This window comes from Octodon degus, unplaced genomic scaffold, assembly GCF_000260255.1.
Source record: "Octodon degus isolate 3935 unplaced genomic scaffold, OctDeg1.0 scaffold00155, whole genome shotgun sequence".
In the NCBI taxonomy this organism is placed as follows: Eukaryota; Metazoa; Chordata; class Mammalia; order Rodentia; family Octodontidae; genus Octodon; species Octodon degus.
The window spans coordinates 6,225,929-6,242,740 of NW_004524731.1; the positions used below are offsets into that span (position 1 = coordinate 6,225,929).

The 16,812-nt window shown below is 43.8% G+C and overlaps 1 protein-coding gene across 1 annotated transcript in view; it reads left to right on the forward strand.

Moving 5' to 3' along the window:
• Positions 1-16,812, forward strand: part of Tdrp (testis development related protein) — a 44,276-nt gene that overhangs the window by 942 nt on the left and 26,522 nt on the right. The window lies entirely within an intron of this gene.

Genomic DNA, 16,812 nt, shown 5'->3' on the forward strand with positions numbered 1-16,812 from the left:
GCGGGCGCAGGCGGGGCGGTGCCCCGACCCCCGGCGCGGAGCTGCTGGACCCGACCCCGCGCGAACGCGCGGACGTCCTCCGGTGCCGACCCTGCCGGACCGGCGCCGCCCCTCCCTCTCCCGGACGAGCGGAGCGGCTCGGGACGCAGAAGTCCTGAATCACGCTGCTCGCGGCCCTTCCAGACGCCCGGCGGGCGACCGCGCAGAATGCGCCCCGAGCTCGGTGTTTGTTTGCATAGCACGTACTTCCTTTCCTTAAACCTTTGATTTTCTGGAGGAAGACGGCGGGCGGAGTCCTTTATACCGAAAATTGCCAGGCACTGGGTGACAAGTGCAGAGATATGTTTGGAATGTCTAGAATTTTTTAATTAAATAGGATCCCAGGTGGATCCTGCACAGGCACACAGCCCTCCCCCACCCTCGCCAATGCACTTTTCCTGCCTGGGCAGAGAAATTTGGGTCAGAAACCTAGCGCTTTTCTTTTCTTTTTTCTCTTTTCTTTTCTTTTTTCTTTTCTTTCTTTCAGAGTCATAAATTTCTTCTTGTGTTAAATTTTAGGGATTCTGTTTTAGAAGCCAATAATGAGTTACTTCTTCTGAGGACAGGAAATAGTTTCTGAAGTGATTTTTTCCGAGTTGAGGTGAAACACCCTCTGTTAGGGACTGAGGTTGTTTCTTTCTTTTTTTGTTGTCATAGGTTGTTAGGAAGTTGTTTTCATTTTGGGTTCGTGTTGGTTGCACAGATGAGAAGGCTCCATTTCAGCGGATGTGTACGTAGACTTCACAGGCTCTGAGCCCCATCATCCTATATAATTTTTTAACTCTCAAAATTTTGTAATTACAGGAAGTGTGAACTCAACAGTGCAAATGGTGCTAGACTTGGAAGGGACCTCCCTGCCAGTGGAACACAAAAAGTGTCTTTTACAGGCCAAGAGGCTTCTTTTTAGTGTTTTTTGGTGGGCTTTTGAGGGTTGGGTCAGAGAAACAGGCTTGTGACTTACTGAGTTGTGCTCTGTGACCTGCTGGCCTGTCTGCTGTTGCCTGCTGTGGCCTGCTGACTGTCCCCTGGGCACCACCCATGAGCTAAGTAAAAGACATCCCAAGTTTTTAAGATCAGTGGGCTTGTTTGAACTGGCGGTGTTCCTGCCCGGCTCAGTCACAAACAGTAGCTGTTATCTTTAATGGTGAGAATTTATGTGTGGTGGCAGAGTTAAATGAAGATGCTCCATTAGAGATGAGAAACTTATTTCCAAATGAACTCTTGAAAATTTCAAATGAAGCCCTCCTGTTCTGCTTCTAGTTCTCTAAACGAGCCCTAGGATCTCCCTTTCTCTCCGTGCTGAGAATTGAACCCTGGACTACTCTTCTACTGAGCTATACCCATGGCTCTTTTCATTTTTAAATTTTGAGACAGAATCTTTCAAAGCTGCTGTTCTGGCCTGGAATTCATGATCCTCCCGCCTCAGCCTCTTGTATGGACAGAATTACAGATGTGTGCCATTTGGCCTAAAGCCCACTTTTTTCCTATGAATTTTTTTATTTTGAAAAGTATCTAAAATACCAAAAAGTTGGAAGAATAAGAGTTTAAACACCCACATATCCTCCATCTATATTCAGTTTTGGTTAGGTGATTAGCACATTTGTTAAAGTACTTTCAGAGCTTTTGTTTGAAGAGTTGTCATTCATGTTCTTTGCCTCTGTCAGTAGGAGTTTTAACATGTTTTATTTTAATAGACTTTTTGGCATACAATTTTAGATAGCAAGCAAATTTGAGTGGAAAGTGCAAATAGTTCCCATGTACGCATGTCCTCCTGCCCCCGCCCCCACCCTTCCACCCCAGCAGCCAGTGGGTTTGGACAGTGTGTGGTGCAGCAGCCCAATTGCCTGGAAGCCCTCTGTACTTCCCCCATGCCTGCTCCCTCCCTGGACTGGCAGCCGCAATCACTCCTGTCTCTGTAGTTTGAACTTCTCCGGAATGCCATGTGTTGGTAGGGTTATGCCCATCTCAGTGAACAGAAGTTGGAGCTGTCTTAAACGGCTGTGTGTTTAATGTGTGAACCTGTGTTTGAGAAATTACTTGTTTTGTTTTTTAAAGCTGCTTATTATGTAGGTCAGGCTGGCCTCAAGCTTGTGATCGTTCTGCCTCCAGCTTCCCAAGTGCTGGGATGAAAGGCTCTTGTCACCATGTCTGGTTTGAGAAATTACTTTTTGATACTATTAGGATGCAGCCTTTCACTCAGTAAGGTGCAGTTAAGATTCTTTCGTGTCTTTTTATGGCTTGTAACTCATTTATTTCTAGTACCAGATAATTCTGTCGTCTGCACATACATTTATCCTTATCCCTTTGCCTCTGACTGCTTTCGAGTGCTGGCAATGAAGAGTTAAGCTGCTGTGTGCACCCGTGTGCAGGTTTTTGTGTCGACATGTTTTTAGTTTACTTGGGTAGATGGTGAGGATGTGGTTGCTGGGTCATATGAAGAAAGTGTGTGGCATTTTGTGTGAAGCAGCAGCATTCTGTGTCCCGCTATCAGTGAGGGAGTGCTCCATACAGGGACCACCCATGGTGGAGTCAATATCTGGTGCTGGCCACTCTCACAGTACATCTTGACTCTGTTGTGGTTCTAACTTGCACTTCCTCATGACATGCATGACATGTGGGTGTCTTCGCGGCTTACCTGCCTTCTGCTGTTTTTCTTTGGTGAAGTGTCTTTAAGATCTTTGCCTCAGTTTTAAAATGCTGTACAGTGCACACCTGTAATCCCAGTACTTCGGCGGCTAAGGCAGGCAGTTCACTACAAATTCAAGGCCAGCCTGGACTACGTAGCAAGACCCTGTCTTAGAAAACCAAATAACAAAACTCTGCAGTAAAGCCTTAGTTTGCAAGCATAATTTATTCTGGAATGATGGTTGTAATTCAGAGCACTTGTACATCAAAGTGAATTTCTCCATAAGAAATAATGGAAACTCAGATAGTTTGTTCTACAGCCCCAAAATATTCATATAAAATGGTTATAATAATTCTGTAATATAATACAAAATAATAACAAAAATACAAATATAAATAAAAACAAACAAATTAACCTTTAAAAACCTTCGGGGCTGGTGTGAGGGAAGCAGGAGAGAGGAGGGCAACTGCAGGAGGCCTTTCACCCACACAGAGGGAATCACTGCTGTCTGTTAGGTCAACGGAACCTTTTTTTTCTTTTTTTTTCATTCAGCTTTAACAAGGAACTTCTCCAGTGACACTTGATTTTTGCCTCTTTTTGAGGATTTCACGAAAATATAATATTGCAGTGTCATTAAACAGATTGATTGCTTTTATTACTATATCCTTATTGAGCTGCTGCTTTTCTACAAAATTTGATACTGTTTTCCACATCTCCTTAATCTCATTTGATGTGAGGAATTTCTCCACCTTTTTTTCTTCCTCACCTCAGCCAAGATGTCTTCCTTAAGCCCTTGCTGTTGGGAGGCAGCACCCCCAATCCCACATCGAGAGGTGGAAGTGAGTAGGCCACTAGCTCAGTTGGGACCAAGTGGCACTTGGCATCACATACTGCTCATTTGCAAGATGTCACTTGTGTATCAAGTAAAAATTTATTTAAAATGTCCGCTTGTCTTGCAGAACATTTGGAGAACAAGTTAGTTGCGATCTGAGGTTTTAGAGTTTTTGTTTGTTTTCTTATTGTTGTGTTTTAAGAGTTATTTGTACATTTTGTGTTGCAAGTCTTTGTCAGATGTGTCTGTACAGTTATTTTCTTGTCATTAACTATCTTGCCAGTGTCTTTCACAGAGTAAACGTTTCCAACCCTAACGAAGTCCCCTTTATTAATCGCTTCTTCGTGGATTGTGCCCTAAGTATAAGGTCTAAGAGTCCCTGCCCTGCCTCACTTGTCTAGCTTTTTTCCTAGTAATTGTCCAGTAGTGAGTTTTCACTGTGCTTTTTTCTTACTTTATTAAGGATATCTATAGTTTAATGTGTTGAAAAATTCTGGTATAGAAAAATAGGAAAAATGTTCATTGGAACAGATTCTGCTGTTCTTCAGGAAGATTAAGTGTTATCCTAAAGGTAGCTTGTCTTAGAATTAAAATTTAAAATTCATGACAAGTTTACCATGAAACTGCTGCCTACAATTTTTTAGTTTTTTGGTAGTGGGAATTGAATCTAAGGCTTGCGCATGGAGCTGTATCTCCAGTTCCCCCCACTTCTCTGTCTTTTTTTTAAAAAAAATCTGATTTATTATATTTATTTATTTATGTGGTATAGGGTCTCGCTATGCAGCTCAGACTCATAGTGATCCTCTTGTCTCAGCCTCTCTGTGGCTAGGATTACAGACGTGTGCCACCATGCCCAGTTTTGGTGGCCAGCATGGCGTGCAGTACCAGGGATGGAACCCAGGTCCTTGCCCTTGCCAGGCAGGCGCTGAGACCGATGAGCTGTTTCCCCAGCCCATTTTTGTTATATTTACAGTTGTAAAATTAGATTACTTATCTGACTTATTTCCAATGTACTGAAAAGTTTTCCAATAACTGAAATTGAATATCTGGGATTTTTGTCCTTATTTTTGTCTTCTTAAGATAGGGTCTTGTTGTGCAGTCCAAGCTGGCCTTGAACTCATATTGTAGCCCAGACTAGCCTTGACCTTGCAATGATTTTCCTGCCTCGGTCTTATGAGTGCTGGGATTACAGGTGTCCGCCAACATGCCCAGATAAATATTTGTTTTAAAGTGAAATTTAAATGATTACAAATGTAGCCTTACTTCAGGTTCTCAAAAGCTAAAGCCAGCTAAAGCTGGATGCGCAGCTCTGGAAGCCCCCGGGCCCAGTTCAGCTCATCCAGAGGGTTTGTCGGTTTCCGCTTGCTGCAGCCAATGACAGAGAAAGAAGCATTACCGTCCTTGCGAGTGCTCGCTGCGAAGAACCCATGTGAGGGCGGGAGGCGTGGGGCTGGCTGTTTCTCCAGGCTGCGCGTACTGCTCTGTGCAGTGTATACCTGTCGTCGTAGGGACTTTCTCATCAGTAGGGGACTCAATACTCACAGCTTCATGGATGTAGGGTTATTATGGCTCAGAGTTTGTGGAGGCTTCACTCCGTAGTGAGCTGACTTCAGGGCAGGGTGGTGTGGCAGTCAGGAGTAGGAAGAGATGGAGGGACGTGAGGAGATGACCCTTCCAGGCCAGGCCTTCGATGGCTACTTCCTGCCACCAGCTTCACTGCCCAACGTCACATGTGGCTCCAGACTCGTCCCAGTCCACTGATGAGTGTTACCTACTGGTGACCCAGTCACTCCCCAAAGCCCCACCGATGAAAGCTGAGGCTTTGGGGGACATCGAGATAAAAACTGTAACTTTCTGCCCTTGGCCCCCAAAAGACTTATGTACCTGTCTTTATGTGAAACATGTTTAGTCCGTCTTTAAGAGCTATTCAAGTCCTAGCAGTTCCAATATTGCTGGAAAGTCCAAGTCCAAAGTCTCCTCTGAGATGTAAGGCTAATTCTTAGTTCTAAGCCCCTGTAAAAAATGAAAAGAAAAACACTGTAGACATACAAAAGCACAGGTTAAACATTTCCATTCCAAAAGGGAGAGACAGGGTAGAAAGGAAAGAAAGCAAAGCAAAACTGAAATCCAGCAGAGCAGATCTTAAGCTCTGTAATTCCATTCCCAGCACCTCTGGTGAGATGTGAACTCCAGAAGTCTCGGGTGGCCCCAGCTGTGCAGCACTGCCAGAGTGCTGGCCTCTCTTAGGCTGGCTTTGCTCCCTCCTTGGGCTTTCCTCAGATGCATGTGCCTGGCTTCCACTTTCTGAGGTCTGCATTGCACTCTTGGCTTCACTCTCAGCTTCATACACCATCTCACTTTCTGGCTCTTTACTCTGGGTTTCCACCCTGGAATCATATTGGCTCTAGGAGGAAGACTGACTTCTCCCCTGGGTCTGCATTCAAATAGGAAGGAGGTAGGTGTTCCCAAAGGCCAGGAAATGGTGAGGGTTTCAAGCTAAGGAGAGACCCTGTGGCTATATGTGTGAACTGCTGCATGTTTATTAAATGAAGAAACTGGCTTAGCTATATGGTGTTGCCAGAAGAGAGGACAGAGTAGGACACGGTAGTACTGGTGCCTACACAGCAGTATTTGACACCCGTTTCATTAGACTGGACACCCACAACTCACAAGTGGGGAGGTGTACTTTGGCTCATAGTTTCAGAGGATTCAGTCCACCATTGGCTGGCTCCAAGGTAGAAAACCATAACAAATGGGTATGGTGGAGCAAAACTGCTCACTTCATTGTGGCCAGGAAGCAGAGCAGGGGACTAGTGCCAGAGGTCATAGCTAACCTGCACACACCTAGAAATGTTATTTACTAATCCTCTGGGTGGCTCTTGAGCCAGTAAAGGTCACATTCCAATTTAACTGTCGCATCCTCCTCCCTGTCAACTTGACACACAAACATGTCTGCTTAAACCATACTGAATTTCCACATAAACACAAGGTCATATTTCTGCCAAGCATGATATCATGGTTCCGCACACAACTGAAAATACACTAATCCCTTCCCCCAAATCCCAGCCCTTCCAGCATGTCTTTTTTTTAATTTTTAATTTTTAATTTATTTATTTATTTATATTTTTGTGTGTGGCCAGCTCAGCCCACCAGGGGGCGAGGCTGGCTGGCATGTGGTGCTGGGGGATTGAACCGCGGTCCCTGTGCTTTGCTTAGCTTAGCTTGTTCTAAGTTGGTGCTTTAGACCACTGAGCCATCTCACCAGCCCCCTTCCAGCATGTCTTAAGAGTGTGTCAAGACACCTCTGAATCTCAAGGTAAACTCGTAGCTGTGAGTTCCTAGTTGCGTATTTTTTATATAAAGTGGTATAGGACAAACGTTCCCATTTTAAAAAGGAGGAATAGGAAGGTAGAAAAGAATTAGACTGAAGCAAATCTCAAATCCAGCAGAGCAAACACTGAGTCCTATAGATTCATGTCCAGAATTTGAGGCATGTGATTGTGAGATGTGAGTTTCAAAGGGCTGGGGTGGTCCTGGCCCGATCACAACAGTACGATCTTGTTCTTGGGCTGTGTCTTGATTACCTTCTTGTCACTGAGACACAATGCCTGACACCCACAACTTAAAGGAGAAAGAGTTTATTTTGGTTCACAGTTTGTAGAAGTTTCAGTCCAAAGTGGGCTGGATCCAAGCCAGGGCAACATGGCAGAGGAGGCATGCGCATGGCATGACAGCAGGAAGTAGAGATCAAGGCAGGAGGAAGGATCTACATACCCTTCTAGGCCACACTCATGGTGACCCACCCCAGGCTTCACATCCTAACATCATGCCCAGCTGTGACTAAACCACTGATGAATGTCACAATCACAGTCACCTTCCTGAAGCCCCAACTATGAAAGTTTGAGGCTTAGAGTAGACATCTAGATATAAACCATCATGGGCTGGGTCTGTTCACTGCTTGTGGCTTTGACAGATGTTCCACATTCCTGACAACTCTGACTCTCTGGGGCTTGGTTCCCACCTTTGGCTCCACTCCCACAGCTTCACGAAGTACTTTCTGTGGCTTCTAGCCTGGCCTGAGAGGTCTTCCTTTAAGGCCTGGGTAAAGTCTCTCTGACCCCACAACTCTTGCTTTCTGCTTACCTGAAATAGCCCATGGATGGCACCAAGGTCTGCCACAGTGTAGGCGGTAGCCAGGCCTCTGGACCACGACAGCGGCAACCTCTGAATGCCTGGGTAACTGAGTGTGGTGAAATGAATCCCAGGAAAGCAGCTCTCTAGAGAAAAGAATGCCTAGGACTCTCTTCTCGTGTGAGGGGTTTGTCCTTCTGTACACGTGAGCCTCTACCTATGGGGTATTGCTGATTTCTGAGGGCCTTGGGGAGTCTTCTTTCCCTGTTCAAGGCACTTGGTTTATTCATAATGATACTGGTCTCTTCAGCAATCATACCTGCTTTGACCTCAGCTTTACACAGCTCCTTTAGGGCCCAAATACAAGTTTTCGATCTTTGTACTTTGCTTTTTGCTCCTAGGTCTTGGTGTAAATCTGGCTTAAAAGCATCCTGCAGCAGTCATACCACAGTCTGAATATTGGGCGTCATGAAACACTTTCTGCCAGATAAGTTTAGTCCTCTGCCCTTAAATCTAGCCTCCTGGAAAGTCCCAGGACATGGCCCAGACATGGACAGATTATTTGCGATGATGTAACAAGTATGACTGCTAATCCAATTCCAGTGCAGTCTCCATCTGAAACCAAATGAACCTGATACTCGTTGTCTGCACTGTTAATCAGCATTCTGGGCTTCTGAGCTCTGACCAGAATCACCCTTTAAGCTCTTGTTTTAGTCCCCATCTCTGGACATTTTCAAACTCTTCCCAAAAACCAATTCAAAGGCTTTTTTTTTTTTTTGAGATTATTTTATTTTATGTATTTAGTACAGGGTTTCACTACACAGATTGGACTTGTAGTGATCTTCCTGTACTCAATCTCCCAAGTACTGGGATTACAGGCACGTGACCACGCCCAGTCTCGATCACTGTCTCAGTGTGCCCCAGGGGCAGGGCTGGCACGGCAAGCTGGGGGATGGAACCCTAGACCCTGTGCCTGCCTAAGCAGGCACTTTAGTCTGCTGAGCTATCTGGCTCGCCCTGCAATTCAAGGGCTTTTAAACTACATAGTCAGGTATAGTCATAGCAACTGTCCTCGTCTCTGTTTCCAATTTTCTGTGTTGGTCAGCTTTATATCACTGGTACACAATGTCCCAATGCTCACAATTTATGGAGTAGGGCTTTAATTTCATCTATGGTTTCAAGGAATTCAATCCATGGTCTGCCAGCCTCATAGTAGGATTTCTGGGAAGCAGAGGAAGGAAACATGTCAGAAGGAAAGGGACCAGGGATTTACTCTAGTATCCAATGTCATGTTTCCATGACACCCAGAAGTGTGCTTCACTCAGCCTCTGGGTGGCTGTCAAGCCAAAAAATTGATAATCTGACTTGTCACATTCTGGAAAGCAGGTGTAGTTAACCGTGATTATTCATGGATTCTATATTTGCAACCCCAACATTGATAGTATTCACAGTCATTTACACACCTGTGAAACAATAGAAAAACGGAGTGACCTAATGACTGCCTTGCCACCTGGAGTGACCAAGCAACATCCTTTTTAAACAGTGCCCTTTTGCATGTCTTTGTGACAAGTTTTCTGAAGTTTGTCATTCTGAGGTGGTGTTTGCTTCCTGGAGTGACCCCTCACTTGAGGGCTTCAGCCATCAGCGCCTTAGAGAAGCACTGCTAGGACTGTATTGGCTGCAGTGTGTTGGGTGCGAGCGCTACAGGGCTGGCTCTCAGCGATACACAGTGAATGAAGTACCCTTACACGGAAGCCATCGGAAAGGTCACTGCCTGGTGAGAGTACTGCGGCCAGAGGTTCACAGAAACCTAACTATTTCTCCTGAGTGCTGTAATTTATTATTGCTAATTGGATGTGTCAGCTTCATTCAACATAATTACTTTGAATAATGAGAATCAACTATATTTTACACTTAAGAAACTTTCTGAAGTTAAATCATTTGTATACAGCATGTAGTTATAGGAATTCAAGTCTGGGTTTTTCTGAGTTTATGCTCTTTGCTGCATCATTGTTTCTCCTACAGGTTATGATAAATCTGTGGTATCTTTTCATTGTCCAACTGTTCATTTCTTTATATTCTAACAGTAGCTGTGTATCAGCTCCAATTCCAATACTATAAAGTCATGATAGACTTTGGCTTTTGCTGTGCTTGAGTTTGGTGTTTATGACTGTGTTGACAGAGGCTGTCCTGTGGGTGATACAGCGCCTGGCGTGCTGGCAAGTGTGAGCAGGAGTGCGCTTCTCTCACTCTGTGTACTTTGTTTCTTGCTTAATTGTTAGAGAAGGGCAGATAGAATTCAGTTTTGTTCTCACAGATGCTGAGAAGGGAGAAAGTAGGCCAGCGGTGCTAGGGGAGTAGAGGACTGTGTTGCGGGGGGAGTGCTCCCCTCTAGCCATGCAGAGAGAGCTGGGCAGGATGAGTGAGGAGCACAGACCTCAAGTCTGGGTGATACTGTTGTGCTTGGTCAGTGCTTCACCAGATCCCTGTCTGAGGAGCAGAATGGAAGGTGAAAAGGTGTGAAATAGCGAGAGCCTTAGTCCAGAGGCCAACAGGAAATAAGACCCTGATTCCAGGTGGGCTCTGGTTCTGGAGGGTGGGAGCAGGGAACCTTGTCAGGCAGGTGGTGAGAGTTAGTGTTCAGATGAGAATCCAGGGCCGCAGAGCAGCTGCTGTGAGTTTAGAGCCGGAGTGATCAGAACAGAGTTGTCTTCCAGGGCTACAGGAAGTTCCCAGGGGGTCTGGTCTGGGGGACAACATCTGTCCTCCAGATATGAAGAGAGAGGCAGTGATGTGGGACGGGAGAGGTTACATGGTCTTGTTTGTGCCTCTGTGAGACTGGTGAGAACCTGGCTTTCTCTTTTGGAACTTAGGTTTCAATTAGTAAGTGACTGGGACTGGGAAAGGCTGGGCAGCACAGAGTGCAAAGCTGCTGCCTCCTTGTTGGGAGGCAGGTGTAGATCCCAGCCCTGTCACACGTTTTGTGGCTTGGAGCAAATGGGTTCTTCTGCAGACCGCTTGGTAAGGGAGGGGCTTGGAGAGGAGTCTGAAGACTCTTATGCAGAGCAACATGCAGTTGGAATCCTGAGCTTCCTAGCCATGCCGGCCTCCTACCCCCCCACCTCTGCAGTCAAGGAGGAAAGGAGCACAGGTGATTGTGAGTGCCTGAGTGTGATGAGTAAAATGGTATTTGCAAGCTGGGCTGGCCTGAGGGCTGTTGCTTGCTGACTTGTAGTTTCAGATCAAAATATCTTTGAAATCTCTTTGAACTCTGAGGTAGTTTAATTCAGTAGAATTAGTGATAAAAATTTGTTATGATTTCGAGTCAGAAATAGGGTTGTCATGAGCTCATTTATACCCTTCCCAGGATGCATTTTATTAGCAAGAGTACTTTGGTATAGTTCTAAGTGCATTCACATAACTCGTCATATTTGGTTCTTTATCTCATTCCATGAAGACATAAAGCAATATGGTCAGACAGATGCCTATAATCTGTCTGTCCATATTTATCATGTTCAGCCCAGTCAGCAGAGACGCTGAATAGAGTTGGACCTGGTGATAGACAACAGGAATGGTGTGACAGTGCTAGCCATCTTCCTTATGGGGCTTGGAGCTAGCAGTGCCAATGACAGACTACTGCCTCTTTCAGGTCAAAGTACTTGGGCACTCTAGAGGTGGTGGTTCCCAGGGTCCTCTGTTACAGCAGTGGTGTTGTGGTCACATCTGGCCACCTGCAGATGAGCAAAGGTGTGGGCACATACGTCCTAGGATGTGCTTCCCTCCCTTCTGGATGCCAGTGCCCCCGGACCATGGGATGAGGGCATCCAGCAGAGCTGGCAGGCACAGGCACAGGCACAGGGCCCTGGGTTCCCGGCATTGTAGGTGTTTGACAACTGTCCTGGGCCTACGAGAAAAGGGGATATGACCACCTCCCTCTGTCGTTTTGTCCTGTTCCATTACACCTGCCAACTCTGAAAGGAGAGGCTTTATTGCATAAAAACCCAGTGGGCTACTATTTATCACAGGGCTTTTGAATCCCCATCCCTGTTCCAATTACTTAAGTTTTAATAAATTATCTAGTGCAATTTAGTGTTCCTTTCTAATACTTGTATCGGTTTTTAGAGCTTTTTTTGCTGTCTATAGCTAATGCTCAAGTTGTTGGCTGAAAATAAATAACATTTTTTAAAACAGTTGTTCTAGGGCTGGCGAGATAGCTCAGCAGACTAAGTGCCTGCTCAGCAAGTGCAGTGACGAGGGTTTGATCCTTGGAACCACATGTTGAACTGGCCACCAAGGCCAGACGAGGTGGTGCATACCTGTAATCCGAGTGCTGGGGAGGCTGAAAACAGGAGGGTAATATAAGTCAATGCTGCATAGTGAAACCCTGTACCAGCTACATTAAAAATAATCATAATAATAAAAAACAAAGTTGTTCTATAGTGGCTATGTTTTTAAAAATAGTTTTCCCACAGTGTGCACAAGGATCTTTGAGTGTATGATTAAGCCCTTGCTGCAGGATGTTTTATGTAATCCCATGGTAACCACAAAAAAAAATCTAGAGAGAAGCACAAAAGAAAACAGGAAATAAATCAAAATATATCACTACCAACACACACACACACACACACACACACACACACACACACAGATGCACACACGAAGAAGCAGCCAAAGAAGAGGAATAAAATAACCCCAAGATGTGGTGATATTAAGCCCTATCCTATCAGTAATTTCTTTCTTTCCTTCCTTTTATAAAATTTTCTCTCTTCCTGTTTCTGTGGGGGACTGAACTCAGGACTTTCAGCACAGAAGCAGACACTTTGCTGCAAAGTCAGATGCTCAGTCGTCTTCATTTTTTGTTTTGAAGTCGGGTCTTGCTAAATTGATGGTGCTGGCCTTGAACTCGAGATTCACCTGCCTCACTAAGATAAAAAAAAAAAGAGAGAGAGAGAGAGAGAGACTGGGCGTGGTGGCTCATGCCTGTAATCCCAGCTCTTGGGAGGCTATAAACAGGCAGATCACTATGAGTCCCATCTAGTAGTGAGACCCTGAACACCCTGTAGGCCCTTCCCTAAAACAAAAAGTTAAGAAGAAAAGATTCACCTGCCTCAGCTTCTTGATGCTACAGGTACACACTGTGAAGCCCATCTGAAGTCATTACTTTCAATGTAATTAAATTTTTAATTCTCCAAAATGGGCACAAATCAGTATGCATCTGGGTTTCCTGGCACGTGGTGTGATTCTAGCACTCTGGGAGGCTGAGGCAGGATTGCAAATTTGAGCTCAGTCTAAACAACTTTGAGACTTAGCCTTTGTCTCAAAAGAAAAAAAAAATTGAGGATGTAGCTCAATGTGGAGGCCTGGTTTCAAATCCTAGTACTGAAACACGGTAAAACATTTTATGCATTCTATATGGTACCATTTTAGATATAAGGACACACAGAGGCTGAAAATGAAACTATTAAAGAGGATAATTCATGTGCAAGATATTCCATGCTTGTCATAAAAAGAAGTGACCATACTTGTATAGGATGAAAGGAAAAACTATCACAATATAGAAGGACAATATACAATGATGTAATGTTAGTCACAGGAGAGGCATAATAACTATGTGCACCTGGCAATAGATCACTCAAACATGTGATAGAACATTGAAGTAATTGAGGGACTAACAGTAGCACAATAGTAATAGGTGATATGGTCTTGTATGTAGGAAATCCATATTTCCCTAAAAATTGTTGGAATTGATGAACAAATTTAGCAAAGTTGCAGGATACAAAATCAACATGGAAACATTACTTGTATTTTTGTACACTGACAATAACCTAAAAAGGAAACTAAACACACAGGCATTCATACGTACTTATAATGATACCAGTAAAAATAAAATATAGGAATAAACAAAGGGTCTGAAAGACATGCTAAAAACTGCAAAACATTGGTGAAAGAAATGAGTTGGAAGACAATATTATTAAAATGTGCTCTACCTTGAGTGTAGAAGGGTTAGATTAGATTAGATTAGATTAATATAATTTAATATAATCCCCACCAAGACCCCAAAGGCATTTCTTTGCAGCAATAGAAAACATGTCCTAACATATGTGTGGAATTTCAGAGGATTGTAAATAGCAATTTTGAGAAAGTAAACAATCTTGAGAAAGAAAAACAAAACTGGAGGCCTCACACTTGTTGCTTAAAAACATATCATGAAACAGTGGATAATCAAGGCGTAAGGATGAACACAGAGAGCAAATGAATAGACAAGATGGAAAAAAGGAAGTTCATGTATGGGGTCAAATGATCTTTTCTTGGGTTCTTGGGCTATATAATGGAAAAACTGGATAAAGGATGAAGTTGGACCCTTATCGTATACCATGCAGATAAATTATTTCAAAATAGATTAAAGACCTAAATGTAAGATCTCAAACTATAAACATCCTGGAAGAAAACAGGGGAAAATATTTTAAGACTTTATATTTGGCAGTGATTTGTTGGATATGACACCAGAAACACAAGAAAAAAATAGACAAGTGGGACCATATCAAAAATAAGAATTTCTCTGCAGAAAAGGAACTAACATGAGGGCAACCCTTAGAATGCGTGTGCATAAGCTTTTCAACCATATGTCTGGTAAGTGGTTAATATCTAATATACAAAGAACTCTGAACTGAGCAATAACAGAAAGCTGATTTAAGAAATGAATAGACACAAGCTAGGATAGATACACAGCTACTTTCTCTTGGTTCATTGAGAAAGGCTTATACTGATATTGTTCAGATATCATGTCTGCATCTTGTCCTCTGAATGACTACTGCAAAGACAACAATATGCAATGTATTAAGTATCATAACTGTCCTACTAACTTGCTTTGAAACTGTTTCATTGCTTTTTTATGTTTTTTCTCATTAAAATGAATAACAAAAAGGATAGAAAACTTCAATAGGCTTTTATTCAAAGAAAATTCTTTTTTTTAATACTTTATTTATGTATTTATTTGGTATAGGGTCTTTGCTGCACAGCTCAGACTTGCAGTAATTATCCTGTCTCAGCCTTCCAAGTGCTGGGATTACAGCTGTGAAAAACCACGCCTGGTTTTGGTGGCCAGCACGGCAGCATGGCATGTGGTACTGGGGATCGAACCTGGGTCCTTGTGCTTGTCAGGCAGGTGGTTAGACCACTGAGCTATCTCCCCAACCCCTCAAAGAAAATTCTTGAGTGGCCTATAAGCATGTGACAAGTGCTCACTTAGCAGCCATCATCAGGGAAATGCGGGTCAAAAGCATGGTGGGATATTACTTCACACTCATTTCATGGCCTCTAAACAAACAATATTCCGGACAGGAGAAGATGCAGAAAAATAGGAAGACTTCTGTACTACAGGTGGGAATGTTATGTGATGCAGCCACTGTAGAGAATAGTGTGGACGTTCCTCTAAAAGTTATATTACTGCATGATCTAAGCATCCTGCTTTTGGATGTATATCCTAGAGTTGAAAAAGCCCTAAAGATATATTTATCCATGGTCATTGCAGCACTGTGCACAACAGCCAAGACGTAAAGACGGGTTAAACAGAAGTGTAAGGATCAGTGGGTGAAGAAATTGTGGTCTGTGTGCATTATCATTTAGCCTTCGCAAGTAGGAATCCTGTCATAAGCTGCTGCTATGTGGATTACCCTTGGAGCATGATGTTTGTGCCTTCAGCTGCCACAGAAAGACAGCCCTAATTCCACTGATGTGAGGTATTGAAATAGACCCTTAGAAAGTAAATGATCTGGTGTGGTGTCACACACCTTAATCCCAGCACTTGGGAGACTGAAGCAGGCAGGTTGCTGAGAGTTTGAGACCAGCCTGGGCTACATAGTGAGTTCAAGGCCACCTTGAACCACACAGCAAGACCCTGTCACAAAAAAAAAAAAAAAAAAAAAAAAAAAGTATTGTGTGGTTGTTAATGGCTGAATGAGAAAGGGGTATTCAAATCTGTTTAGAGTTTAAGTTTTGCAAGTTAAAAAGTTTTAAAGATCCATTGTATAACTGCACCACTGAACTGTACACTTAACACTGGTCAAGATGGTAAACTTTAAGGCTTTACCATGTTAAAGAATGGGGTTCCCAGGCCACTCATACTCCCTCAATTCCCAAATAGGCTCATTTACAAGTAGAGAAATCAAGCAGGAAAACCCAGCAGAAGCAGGAGACAGAGTACCACCTTGTCAGCCTCATGACATGTTTGCCAGGTGGTCTGACAGGGTGGCCGGTCAGTGTGCATGTGCCAGGCTGCCATGTTGGTCCATCGGTGTGCGGCATTATTCCTCGGCCTGCTAGCCTTATATTTCTGAGATGGCTTTGATATCCTCTATGCCCGTGTATGCTGATATGCTCACAGGTGGCTTTTTATTAGCATGATTCATTCATTTGTGGCTTATCACTGTGCTGTGCTTAGTTCTTTTTACTAAGTTGTGTGTCCAACATCTGTGGTGATCTGTTCTCACAGACAAGTGACCAAGTCATTCTGCCTCAAAGCCCTTGGACTCCAAAGGCAACAAATAGCTGTCTAAAAATAAATGACATCGGGGCTGGGGAGATGGCTCAGTGGAATAAGTGCTTCTCTGGCAAGTGCAAGGGCCTGAGTTCAATCCCTGGTTCCGCAAAAAAAAAAAGAAAAAGAAAAAAAAGAAAAATAAATGACATGGAGTCACTGCTGGCAGGGCACAGCCTGCTCTCCACAGAAATTTTACAGTGCATTTGATACCTGGTAACATAAGGTGCCTTTTATTAGCTGTAAGGAAGTTTGTCTTTACGTGTTTACTTTTTGGTTACTAGTACAAGTGATCATCATCTCTTTCAGTAGATTATTTTTAGAGCAGTTTTAGATTCATAGCAAAACTAAGCACAAGGCACAGAGACTGCACCTGTCCCTGTCTTCACGCACTCACAGACTTCTGTGTGTCAGTCCCACAGAGGGGTGCATCTCTTAGCACTGATGAGCTCATAAGCAACATTGTCATCAACCACAGCCCATGACACACCCTGAAAGTCCACTCTTGGTGCCTTTTTTTTTTTTTTTTTTTTTTTTTCTGGCTTGCTCAGCATGCCTTAAGAGCGGGTCTGGTAAAGTATGGGGAGCTGGGGATCAAACCCTGGTCCCCTGCGCCTGACTAGATGTGCTCTAGCAGGAGCTTAAGCA